We start from the raw sequence: 13,152 nt of genomic DNA on the forward strand, positions 1-13,152 counted from the left end.
CTATACTATTAATACAAATGGTTAAAAAGAAAGTAAAAAGTAGAAAGTGTTGGAACTGATGAAAAATTCTGGTGAAGCCAAAAAATTCACGTGCATCTATGAACTTCCTTTAGGAGGATATACAGCGGTACGTATCTGGAGAGGGTGCCAGGGACAACTAAAAATAAATCTTCAAACAAGAGTAACTATAAGCTATGGGAGCTAGTATTAGAGCTCCACTGTGTTTATTGTTATATATAAATCCCAACCACTATTAAATATTGAAATGGTGAAACCCCAAAGCTACCTAAAGAAAGAACAGAGTGCCTGTAAACTGTGATGAAGAAATAGTGCTGAGGCATTGGAGATACCAGAAACTTTATGAAGAAAAAGAAAAACAGTACATATAATTTGCGTGAATAAACCAATGGTTGAAAAAGACTTGTGTGTTTCTAGAAAAAGAAACAAATCTGTGAAAAGAATTAATGGTGTACCTTCTAGCGATAATCAGTGAATACAATGTGTTTGCATCTACGTGTGTCATTAATGAAAACATTCTGAATATAAAGATAAACATAAATACTGGTACATGAATTGCACATGCCATTCATGTACCTTATAAAAGACCTTTTGGTTAGACTCCTGAGGCAGGCCTGTGTCTGAAACACAGCACTGTGTCGAGTCTTCCATCAATAAACCTTCATTTAAACTTCACCAGTTGTCTCTTTCATATCTGGAAAGCAAAGTCTACTTGACACTGTTTGTTTGTTTAGAAAAGAGATGAGGACAGGAAAGGTAGAGGGAAGGAGAGGTAGAGCCCCTGAGACACAATATCTGTGCTCATTCAGGAACTCTTTTACTAAGCAGCGGTAAGCCCACCATAGTTCCACCCCAGCGTGCCCCATTTCCAGCACTAGGGAAAATAGGTCCCTATTTTTTACTGCAGGAGTTACCCAGCAGTAATCAGGCAGCACTGTGCACTGCCCGGTTACTGCCAGGTTAGCGTGGGAGCCCTTACTGCGACCTCAATGGTTGGTGGTAAGTGTTCCCTCCCCTCCCCGCATGGCTATGCTGTAACTGCAGTCTTACCGCCTGCCCATTTCCTTTTTTAGCCTTTTTACCTGCTGCAGTAAAAAGGGCCCCAGTGCACACAAAAATGGCCACTGCCATTAGAACAGGGCCCCTTTTATCGCAGCTTAGTAAAAGGGCACCTCAGAGTCTCAATTGCATGTGATTACTTTCTAAACCTGCATATCTATTGTTTTGTAACTTTAGAAGATACCAGAGGCAAGAGGGTAACAAACAGCCTATAAGTCACCTAGAAGATTAGGGACTAGGGGGCATTTGATGAAGCTACAAAGTAGCAAATTTAATACGAATCTGAGAACATTTTTCTTCACTCACTGTGTAATTGAACTCTGGAATTCGTTGCCAGAGAATGTGGTAAAGGCGATTAGCTTAAAAAGGGTCTGGACTGCTTCCTAAAGGAAAAGTCCATAGACCATTATTAAATTGACTTGGGAAAATTCACTGCTTAGTTCTGGGATAAGCATCATAAAATGTATTGAGCTTTTTAGGGATCTTGCCAGGTATTTGTGACCTGGATTGGCCACTGTTGGAAACAAGATACAGGGCTTGATGGACCTTTGGTCTGTTGCAGTATGGCAATACTTATGTACTTACTAGTAAAAAAAGGCCCATTTCTTAACGCAATGAAACAGGTGCTAGCAATGTAATGAGTTCCTGCCATTAATGTTTCCACGGTTGTATTCTGAATATAATTGTTGTTTACATGTGTAAGATTTCTTTATATACAATATTTTTTGTGTAAACTGTGTTACAATGTGGTAAACGTTTTCCTTGTTCAGGCCCTTCAATCAGTTTAACAATCACATCAGAAGGCGAGACACTGAGAATGAATGAATCAGGAAGCTTCTGCTAGAGACGTCGGGACTCGGGAGGGGAGCACTTTCAGTGACGCTGCTGCCCATGCGGTCAGGTAAATTTAAAATAAAAGAAAAAGGATCCTTGTGGGGAGAAGAGGGTGCCAGGGCGGGCAGGTAGTTGGACATGGAAGCGGGAGGGCAAGGGAGAGAGGACCATCTGGACATGGATGGCAGGGCTCAGGGAGAGAGGGGAATTACTGGATGGGGATGAATGGAGGGGGCAGGGGACAGAGGAGCATGGATGGGAGGGCAGGGCTCAGGGAGAGAGAGGAATTGCTGGATAGGGATGAATAGAGGGGGCAGGGGACAGAGGAGCATGGGAGGGCAGGGCTCAGGGAGAGAGGGGATGGATGCCTGGAGGGGGGCAGGGGAACCAAGGGGATCGCTGGGTGGGTATGGATGCCTGGAGGGGGGCAGGGGAGCCAAGGGAATTGCTGGGTGGGTATGGATGGCTGGGGGGGGCAGGGGAGAGAAGAGAGTTGCAGGACATGGATGGAGGAGAGGGAAGGGAGAGAGAAGAATTGCTAGACATGGATGGTGGGGAGGGAAGAGTGAGGAATGAGATGAGATGAGGGAAAAGGAAGAGAGGAGAAAAACTGCACATGGATGAAGAAAATAGGCAGAAGCTGGATCCAGTGGACAGCTTTTACTTATGGATGTAGGACAAGAAATGAAGAAAAAAGGCGGAAAGTAAAGAAATAAATGGAAAGGAAGCCCTGGAAACTGAGTTAAGGGAACAGATAGAGAGCAGCAGAATCAGAGACTGGGACCAATATGGAAAGAAAAACAAAGTCACCAGACAACAAAGGTAGAAAAAATCATTTTATTTTAATTTTAGTGTTTGAAATATGTCCAATTTGAGAATGTATATCTGCTGTCTTATTTTCCACTGGGTGTACTGGAGCTGTAACAGCTTACAGAAATTATTTATAATGAAAAAAATCACTCTATTTTGTTCTCCTATACTAGTATAATATTTTCAATGATGTCTGTTTATATGCGCCATAGCTGGTATAAGGGGTGTGGCTAATGTGGGTGTGGCTATCATCCATTTGGATACAGAAAGTGAAAGTGCCTTGGTGCTTTGTAGCTTTTACTACATGAGACGTGGGGACCCCTGACGCAGGTGCTAGTCACCGAAACACGGCCCGTGTCGGGTCTTTTTGTCAAGGCTCATTCATTAAAGAACTGTGTTCCATTTTTAAAGGCCCGTGGTGCTGTTTTTTTTGTTTGGACTTTAGTTTGTACTTCGTTCCCTCTCTTTTGTTATATCCATATCATAGGGGTGGAGCCATATGTGGTGACCCTGCCCATAATGAGTACCGGCACCTTTTTTTCTACAAAAAAAGCACTGGTTAAATGGTCAGTATTCTCAATGGAGAAGGGTAGTTAGTGGGGTTCCCAAGGGATCTGTGCTGGGACCGATGCTTTCTAACATATTTATAAATGACCTAGAGATGGGAGTAACTAGTGAAGTAATTAAATTTGCTGATGACACAAAGTTATTCAAAGTCATAAAGTCGTGGGAGAATTGTGAAAAATTACAAGAGGACCTTATGAGACTGGGAGACTGGGCATCTAGATGGCAGATGACGTTTAATGTGAGCAAGTGCAAAGTGATGCATGTGGGAAAGAGGAACACAAAATATAATTACGTCATGCAAGGTTTCGTGTTAGGAGTCACGGACCGAGAAAGGGATCTAGGTGTCATCATTGATGATATGTTGAAATCTTCTGCTCAATGTGCTGCTGTGGCTAGGAAAGCAAATAGAATGTTGGGTATTATTAGGAAAGGGATGGAAAACAAAAATGAGGATATTATTATGCCATTGTATTGCTCCATGGTGCGACCGCACCTCGAGTATTGTGTTCAATCCTGGTCGCCGCACCTCAAAAAAGATATAGTGGAAATGGAAAAGGTACAGAGAAGGGCAACAAAGGTGATTCAGGGGATGGGACGACTTCCCTATGAGGAAAGACGGCTGAGGGGAGATATGATAGAGGTCTATAAGATAATGAGTGGAGTGGAACAGGTGGATGTGAAGTGTCTATTCATGCTTTCCAAAATTACTAGGACTAGGGGGCATGCGATGAAACTACAGTGTAGTAAATTTAAAACAAATCGGAGAAACATTTTCTTCACCCATCGCATAATTAAACTCTGGAATTCGTAGCCGGAGAACGTGGTGAAGGCGGTTAGCTTGACAGAGTTTAAAAAGGGGTTAGACGGTTTCCTAAAGGACAAGTCCATACACCACTACTAAATGGACTTGGGAAAAATCCACAATTCCAGGAATAACATGTATAGAATGTTTGTACATTTGGGAAGCTTGCCAGGTGCCCTTGGCCTGGATTGGCCGCTGTCGTGGACAGGATGCTGGGCTCGATGGACCCTTGGTCATTTCCCAGTGTGGCATTACTTATGTACTTATGTCTGTTTACGCTTTCCAAAAATACTAGGACACGGGGGTATGCGATGAAGCTGCAGTGTAGTAAATTTAAAACGAATCGGAGGAAGTTTTTCTTCACTCAACGCGTGGTTAGACTCTGCAATTCATTGCCGGATAAGGTGGTTGGGGCGGTTGGCTTAGCGGAGTTTTAAAAAAAGGTTAGACGGCTTCCTGGAGGAAAAGGACATAGAATGTTATTGAATGGACATAGGAATAATCCACTATTTCTGGGATGGGCAGGACGAAATGCTTGTTCTTTTGGCCGCTGTCGGAGACAGGGTGCTGGGCTTGATTGTCCCTTGGTCTGTCCCAGCATGGCGATGCTTATGTCTTATGTTTTATTAGCTAATCAGAGATGTATTCTTTGTTACCATCAAATAATTTAATAACAGGACTCCTAGACCCCTGGGAATCCCCTCCAGAATAATATTACTTACTGGCTGTCATTTGTCCATGTGAAACCTTTTTCTGATCTAGAGCTAGCTCGGGTCCAGATTTTGATTGTAGTTTTAGGTTTATTCAACTCATCCAAACCTGTCTGACTGCTTCTCAAAGTGTTGACCTAGTTTGTGTGACTAATCTTTGAAAATGACTCTGGAATTATATTTAATTGTTACATTCCTATCATGGCAACTGCAATGCATGCATTCCACCTAACAAGTTTAAACTTAGTCACAAATACTTTTCCCAGGTATTGCCCTTTTTTCCCATGAAGTTCAAAAGAATGGAAACATTTGTATTTTACAGACCTACAGATTACTTGGCTACTGAAATAATAAATGCTACTAACTGAATCAAACAAAAGAGTCCATCAATTACAACAAAACCATGTAATATTACTATATATAATTACACATGGAAGATGTAGAGGGGCATAATCAAAAGGGATATCCAAGTTTTGTTGAGGACATCCTCGCAAAATGTCCCGATGGAGGGGCGGGGAAACCCATATTATCGAAACAAGATGGACGTCCATCTTTTGTTTTGATAATATGGTCAGGGACGTCCAAATCTTGAAATTTTGGTCGTCCTTAGAGATCGTCGTCCCTAGACTTGGTCATTTCTGATTTTCGGCGATAATGGAAACCAAGGACGTCCATCTCAGAAACGACCAAATGCAAGCCCTTTGGTCATGGGAGGAGCCGGCATTTGTAGTGCACTGGTCCCCCTGACATGCCAGGACACCAACCAGGCACCCTAGGGGGCACTGCAGTGGACTTCATAAATTGCTCCCAGGTACATAGCTCCCTCACCTTGTGTGCTGAGCCCCCTAAAACCCACTACCCCCAAATGTACACCACTACTATAGCCCTTACAGGTGAAGGGGGGCACCTAGATGTGGTTTGTGGTGGGTTTTGGAGGGCTCGCTGTTTCCTCCAAAAATGTAACAGGTAGTGGGGATGGGCATGGGTCCGCCTGTCTGAAGTGCACTGCACCCACTAAAACTGCTCCAGAGACCTGCATACTGATGTCATGGACCCGAGTATGACATCATAGGATGACAAAAAATATTTTTAAAGATATTTTTTGAGGGTGGGAGGGGGTTAGTAACCACTGGGGGAGTAAGGGGAGGTCATCCCCGATTCTATCCGGTGGTCATCTGGTCATGTCAGGCACCTTTTTGTGCTTTGGTCATAAGAAAAACATGACCAGGTAAAGTCGTCCAAGTGCTCCTCAGGGACGCCCTTTTTTTTTCCATGATGGGTCGAGGATGTCCTAGTGTAAGGCATGCCCAAGTCCCGCCTTCGCTATGCCCCCTTGAACTTTGGCCATCCCTGTGACGGAAAGCAGTTGGGGACGTCCAAAATCAGCTTTCGATTATACCGATTTGGGCGACCCTGTGAGAAGGACGTCCATACTCCGATTTGTGTCGAAAGATGGGCATCCTTCTCTTTCGAAAATGAGCCCGAAAGTGTACCACCTACAGAACAACAGAGTTGCTAAAAATAAATGTAGGAAAAAATTTAATTTTGAAACAGTACTTGTCTGACATTGCTGTCTGGATGTCTCAACGCCACCTGAAATTAAATATGACCAAAACCGAGCTTCTCATTTTCCCCCCCAAACCCACCTCCCCGCTCCCCCCATTTTCTATTTCTGTTGATGGCTCTCTCATTCTCCCTGTCTCCTCAGCTCGAAACCTTGGGGTCATCTTTGACTCTTCTCTCTCCTTCTCTGCTCATATCCAGCAGATTGCCAAGACCTGTCGTTTCTTTCTTTACAACATCCGTAAAATCCGCCCCTTTCTTTCCGAGCACTCTACCAAAACCCTCATCCACACCCTTGTCACCTCTCGTTTAGACTACTGCAATCTGCTTCTTGCTGGCCTCCCACTTAGTCACCTCTCCCCTCTCCAGTCGGTTCAAAACTCTGCTGCCCGTCTCATCTTCCGCCAGGGTCGCTTTACTACTACTACTTAACATTTCTAAAGCGCTACTAGGGTTACGCAGCGCTGTACAATTTAACATGGAAGGACAGTCCCTGCTCAAGGAGCTTAAAATCTAAAAGACAGGTGTACAATCTAGAGACAAGTGTACAATCTGAAAGACAAGTGTAGAGTCGATCTGATAGGGCTTACTATATTTCTCGAAAGGTTAGGTGCCGAAAGCAGCATTGAAGAGGTGAGTTTTAAGCAGAGATTTGAAGATGGGTAGGGAGGGGGCTTGGCGTAGGGGTTGAGGAAGATTGTTCCAGGCATAGGGTGAGGCAAGGCAGAATGAGCGGAGCCTGGAGTTGGCAGTGGTGGAGAAGGGTACGGAGAGGAGGGATTTGTCCTGTGAGCGGAGGTTACGGGTGGGAACATAGGGGGAGATGAGGGTAGAGAGGTAGTGAGGAGCTGCAGACTGGGTGCATTTGTAGGTAAGGAGTAGAAGCTTGAATTGTATGCGGTATCTGATCGGGAGCCAGTGAAGTGACTTGAGGAGAGGGGTGATATGAGTATATTGGTTCTGACGGAATATAAGACGTGTGGCAGCGTTCTGAACGGATTGAAGGGGGGATAAATGGCTAAGTGGGAGGCCGGTGAAGAGTAAGTTGCAGTAGTCAAGGCGAGAGGTAATGAGAGCGTGGACGAGAGTTCGTGTGGTGTGCTCAGAAAGGAAAGGGCGAATTTTGCTGATGTTGAAGAGGAAGAAGCGACAGGTTTTGGCAGTCTGTTGGATATGCGCAGAGAAGGAGAGGGAGGAGTCGAAGATGACTCCGAGGTTGCGGGCAGATGGGATGGGGAGAATGAGGGTGTTATCAACTGAGATAGAGAGTGGAGGAAGAGGAGAAGTGGGTTTAGGTGGAAAGACGAGGAGCTCGGTTTTGGACATGTTCATCTTCAGGTGGTGGTTTAGTCATACTACCCCTCTCCTCAAGACCCTTCACTGGCTCCCTATCCGTTTTCGCATCCTGTTCAAACTTCTTCTACTAACCTATAAATGTACTCATTCTGTTGCTCCCCAGTATCTCTCCACACTCGTCCATCCCTACACCCCTTCCCGTGCACTCCGCTCCATGGATAAATCCTTCTTATTTGTTCCCTTCTCCACTACTGCCAACTCCAGACTTCGCGCCTTCTGTCTCGCTGCACCCTACGCCTGGAATAAACTTCCTGAGCCCCTACGTCTTGCCCCATCCTTGGCCACCTTTAAATCTAGACTGAAAGCCCACCTCTTTAACATTGCTTTTGACTCGTAACCACTTGTAACCACTCGCCTCCACCTACCCTCCTCTCTTCCTTCCCGTTCACATTAATTGATTTGATTTGCTTACTTTATTTATTTTTTGTCTATTAGATTGTAAGCTCTTTGAGCAGGGACTGTCTTTCTTCTATGTTTGTGCAGCGCTGCGTATGCCTTGTAGCGCCATAGAAATGCTAAATAGTAGTAGTAGTAGATAACAGATTAGCTTGATGTTTTAGAAATTGATCACACAAAAGGCAATTTTTTAAGAAAACCAAGATGGCTAGGATCTAGCCAGCTATATCCTCTGTGGTAATGGTCTTTGATCATTTTTTTTTAATTTACTTTATTTATAGTTTCAAAATAATATATTCATTTAACATAAATGTAGGCAATACAGGAAATTGCATAAGAAAACATACCCTCTTCCTTCAAATAAACAAGGAGTAAGCAATTTGTTTAGTACTTAGTCCACTAACTATGATCAAGATACAAAGCAAATAATATAAGGTAATGAACGAGAGTAATCTCTAAACAAACTAAATTGAGAGGGTAAGAAGCAGACCCCTGCCAGCGGTTTCAGCTTGTCTCTGGGGCAATCAAAACTACCGTACCACCACTTTCTCTAGCTGTAATCAGTTGCCGCAGTTTATCTGGGTCAAAGAACACATAATAAGTCTCATTTAAGGAGATAAGACATCTACATGAAAATTTAAGTTTAAAAGTACCCCCTAATGAGAGGATTCGGGGCCGAAGACCCAAAAACTCTCATCTCCTTTTTTGAGTTACTTTACTAATATCAGGAAAGATTTGTATCTTTGACCCATAAAATTGGGCTGAAATAGATCTGAAGTACAATCTCAAAATATTGTTACGATCAGTCTCAAAGGCGAAGGACACAAGAAGTGTCGTGCGTTCAGTGACAAGTTCAAGAGATGTTTCAAGTACTTGAGTCAAATTCAGTTCTGGTGTCTCCACTGATGATTTTTTAGCACCGGTAATGTAGTATGCTTTTATTATAGGTGGCAAAAGTTCTTTAGGAATTTTTAAAACGTCAGAGAAATATTTTTTCAGCATTTCCACTGGAGATATCATAGGCACCTTTGGAAAATTTAAAATCCTTAGGTTGTTACGCCTTAGTTGGTTATCTAAGTATTCAATCTTCCTTTGTGTCCCGTTCTATACCAATATTACCGATAGCTAATTGTAATTTTTTTTATCTCACACAAGTTAGACTCACTTTTTTCTTCCTGTGCTTGAACCTTTGTCTCCAAGGTCTGTTGGTGTTGTTTTAATTCTTGCACTTCAGATTTAAACGAGGAAGATAACTGGAGTAGCGATGTATTCATAGTTTGAATTACCTCCCAGAGAGCCTCAACAGTCACGGCTGCCGGCTTCACCTTTACTCCAATTTCCGTTGGGGGAGACGCCAGGGAAAAAGAGGGGAGAGAATCATCATCTCTCTCCCTCCGTTGTGCTGTCATGTCCTCCGGCGTCGAAAACCCGACTGGGCCGCTATCTGCCTCAGAAAATCCCAATCGAGGCTCTCCAGCCAGCTCCGTAACTCCACCCGGTCTCGGAGGGGCAGTCTGGATAGGCGAACTCAGCGTCAACGCCTCCGCCTCCACGCCAAGATCCTCGAGCTGTACTGAGGATCCAACCTGGGCAGGAGTCTGACTTCCACGAGTCTGAATCCCGTAAGCTTCCAAAGTCGGTTGACTCGGCATTAAGGTATTCGCGGGGTTAGATGTGGCTTTAACTCCCATTTTTCCTTTTCTTTTCACCATATTGAAGGAGAACAAGAAATCAAACGCTGGGTAAATCGGCTGGGTTCCAGGAGCATTCAGACAACGCTCCCTCTCACGGACGCCATTTTGATCTCGATCTGCCGTCTTTGATCATTTTTAAGTCGGGGCCATTTTGGGTCCAAAAGGGCTGAAACAAGAGCCAACAAATATCTTCCTGCTTGGGGCCATGACACGAACAATGCTTCTCAACATCCATTCTTACCAGAACTGGCCTCGGTCACAGCCCCTCTTCAAATACATGACCACAAACTAACAGCCCTGTTTACTGTAGGCGCGCTAACCTTTTAGTATGAGCTAAAAATGAGCACGCACTAATGCTAAAGACACCCATATATTCCTATGGGTGTCTTTAGCGTTAGCATGCTGTAAGTAGTAGTAATTTTTAGCTCATGCTAAAAAGTTAGCACACCTTCAGAGTGGCTTAGTAAACAGGGCCCCTAAAAATATTAATGTAGAAAAATGAAACCCTAAGATGTCAAGCTGTGCATGCAGTGCAGCACAAGAGAAATAGAAAGAAATGCATTTCTTCCTAAAAGTGCAAAATACAACTGCAGCAGATGTAAATTCTCAAAACTGATATATTTCAATTGCTACATTGAAAATAAAGTCATTTTTTCCTACCTTTGGTTGATTTTCTTTTTCTTTTTTTAATTTAAAATTTAAAAAATAAGAATTACAATAAGCACTTAGCCCACATCAAGAAGAAAGAGATGATCAAACAAGGAAATAAATTCTTAAAGAAATCAAAATGACATTTCATATAATAACAAGTGATTTTATTTTTGTGATCATTTTTTTCCCAGTCTCTGGTTGCACATCCCTTTGCATATGCTCTTAACTCTGTTTTCAGGGCCTCCTTGTCCATCCTCCTTCAACCTCCAGCTATGCTCCACCGCCTCGACTCACCGAGACGGCCACTGTCTAGACCTCGTCCTCTCCTCCTCCGGCTCTCCCTCCAATTTCCACACTTCAGCTCTTCCTATCTCGGATCATCACCTAATCACCTTCACACTTCTTCACACCCCACCTCAGCCCCGTCCAACTCTAACCACTACCTCCAGGAATCTCCAGGCTATTGACCCTCCCACCTTATCCTCTTGTATCTCCAATCTCCTCCCCTCCATCTTGTCCTCCGAGTCTGTCGACAATGCTGTCTCCGCATACAATGCCACTCTCTCCTCTGCTCTGGACACCCTCGCTCCATCCACCCACAAAGCGTACTAATCCCCAGCCTTGGCTGACCCCTTGCATCCTCTACCTTCGTTCCTGCACCCGATCTGCCGAACGCCTCTGGAGGAAATCTCGCACCCATTCAGATTTCCTTCACTACAAATTCATGCTATCCTCCCTCCACTCCTCCCTATTCCTTGCCAAACAGGACTATTACACCCAATTGACCAATTCTCTCAGCTCCAACCCCCGCCGTCTCTTCGCCATCCTTAACTCCCTCCTCAAAGTGCCCTCCGCTCCTACCCCCCCCCTCACTCTCCCCTCAATCACTGGCCGATTACTTCCACGACAAGGTGCAGAAGATCAACCTTGAGTTCACTACCAAACCATCTCCTCCTTTTCACCCTTCAACCCTCGACCAACCAACCCAGGCCTCTTTCTCCTCCTTTCCAGACATCACCGAGGAGGAAACCGCTCGCCTTCTTTCCTGCTCGAAAAGTACCACCTGTTCCTCTGATCCCATCCCCACCAACTTACTTAACACCATCTCTCATACCCCCTCCATCTGTCATATCCTCAACCTCTCTCTCTCCACTGCAACTGTCCCTGACACCTTCAAGCACGCCGTAGTCACACCTCTCCTCAAAAAACCATCACTTGACCCTACCTGTCCCTCCAACTACCGCCCCATTTCCCTCCTACCCTTCCTCTCCAAAATACTTGAGTGTGCCGTTCACAGCTGCTGCCTTGATTTTCTCTCCTCTCATGCCATCCTTGATCCACTTCAATCCGGTTTTCGCCCTCTACACTCGACAGAAACAGCACTCTCTAAAGTCTGTAATGACCTGTTCCTTGCCAAATCCAGAGGCCACTACTCCATCCTCATCCTCCTCGATCTATCCGCCGCTTTTGACACTGTCAATCATGATCTACTCCTTGCCACACTGTCCTCAATCGGGTTCCAGGGCTCTGTCCTCTCCTGGTTCTCCTCCTATCTCTCCCACCACACCTTCAGAGTTCACTCCCATGGATCCTCCTCCACCCCCATCCCGCTATCTGTTGGTGTTCCCCAGGGATCTGTCCTTGGACCCCTTCTCTTCTCAATCTACACCTCTTCCCTGGGCTCCCTCATCTCATCTCATAGCTTCCAGTATCATCTCTATGCGGACGACACCTAGCTGTATCTCTCCACACCAGACATCACCGCGGAGACCCAGGCAAAGGTATCAGCCTGCTTAACCAACATTGCTACATGGATGTCCAACCGCCACCTGAAACTGAACATGTCCAAGACTGAGCTCATCGTCTTTCCACCAAAACCCACTTCTCCTCTTCCTCCACTTTCTATCTCAGTGGATAACACCCTCATCCTCCCCGTCTCATCTGCCAGCAACCTCGGAGTCGTCTTCGACTCCTCCCTCTCCTTCTCGGCACACATCCAGCAGATAGCCAAGACCTGTCGCTTCTTCCTCTTCAACATCAGCAAAATTCGCCCTTTCCTCTCTGAACACACCATCCGAACTCTCGTCCACGCTCTCATTACCTCCCGACTTGACTACTGCAACTTACTCCTCACCGGACTCCCACTTAGCCATCTATCCCCCCTTCAATCTGTTCAGAACTCTGCTGCACGTCTTATATTCCGCCAGAACCGATATATTCATATCACCCCTCTTCTCAGGTCACTTCACTGGCTTCCAATCCGATACCGCATTCAGTTCAAGCTCCTCCTTCTTACCTACAAATGTACTCAATCTGCTGCCCCTCACTACCTCTCTACCCTCATCTCCCCTTATGTTCCCACCCGAAACCTCCGTTCACAGGACAAATCCCTCCTCTCAGTACCCTTCTCCACCACTGCCAACTCCAGGCTCCGCCCATTCTGCCTCGCCTCACCCTATGCCTGGAACAACCTTCCTGAGCCCCTACGTCAAGCCCCCTCCCTGCCCATCTTCAAGTTTCTGCTTAAATCCCACCTCTTCAATGCTGCCTTCGGCACCTAACTCTTACCTTCAGGATATCCGGACTGCCCCAAATTGACTGCCCCCATCGTATCGTCTACTCACTTGTCCTTTAGATTGTAAGCTCTTTGAGCAGGGCCTGTCCTTTTATGTTAAATTGTACAGCGCTGCGT

The 13,152-nt window shown here is 45.2% G+C and overlaps 1 protein-coding gene across 1 annotated transcript in view; it reads right to left on the bottom strand.

Annotated features, from left to right (window-relative positions):
- The window catches only part of LOC115479202 (alpha-1,4-N-acetylglucosaminyltransferase-like), a 137,705-nt gene extending 132,859 nt beyond the window's left edge, over nucleotides 1–4,846 (bottom strand). Inside the window, exon 1 of the mRNA XM_030217021.1 lies at nucleotides 4,813–4,846. The gene's annotated coding sequence lies outside the window, so the exon portion shown is untranslated. The remainder of the gene's footprint in view (nucleotides 1–4,812) is intronic.
- Between the last annotated feature and the right edge of the window lie 8,306 nt (nucleotides 4,847–13,152).

This window comes from Microcaecilia unicolor, chromosome 10 (assembly GCF_901765095.1).
Source record: "Microcaecilia unicolor chromosome 10, aMicUni1.1, whole genome shotgun sequence".
NCBI lineage: Eukaryota > Metazoa > Chordata > Amphibia > Gymnophiona > Siphonopidae > Microcaecilia > Microcaecilia unicolor.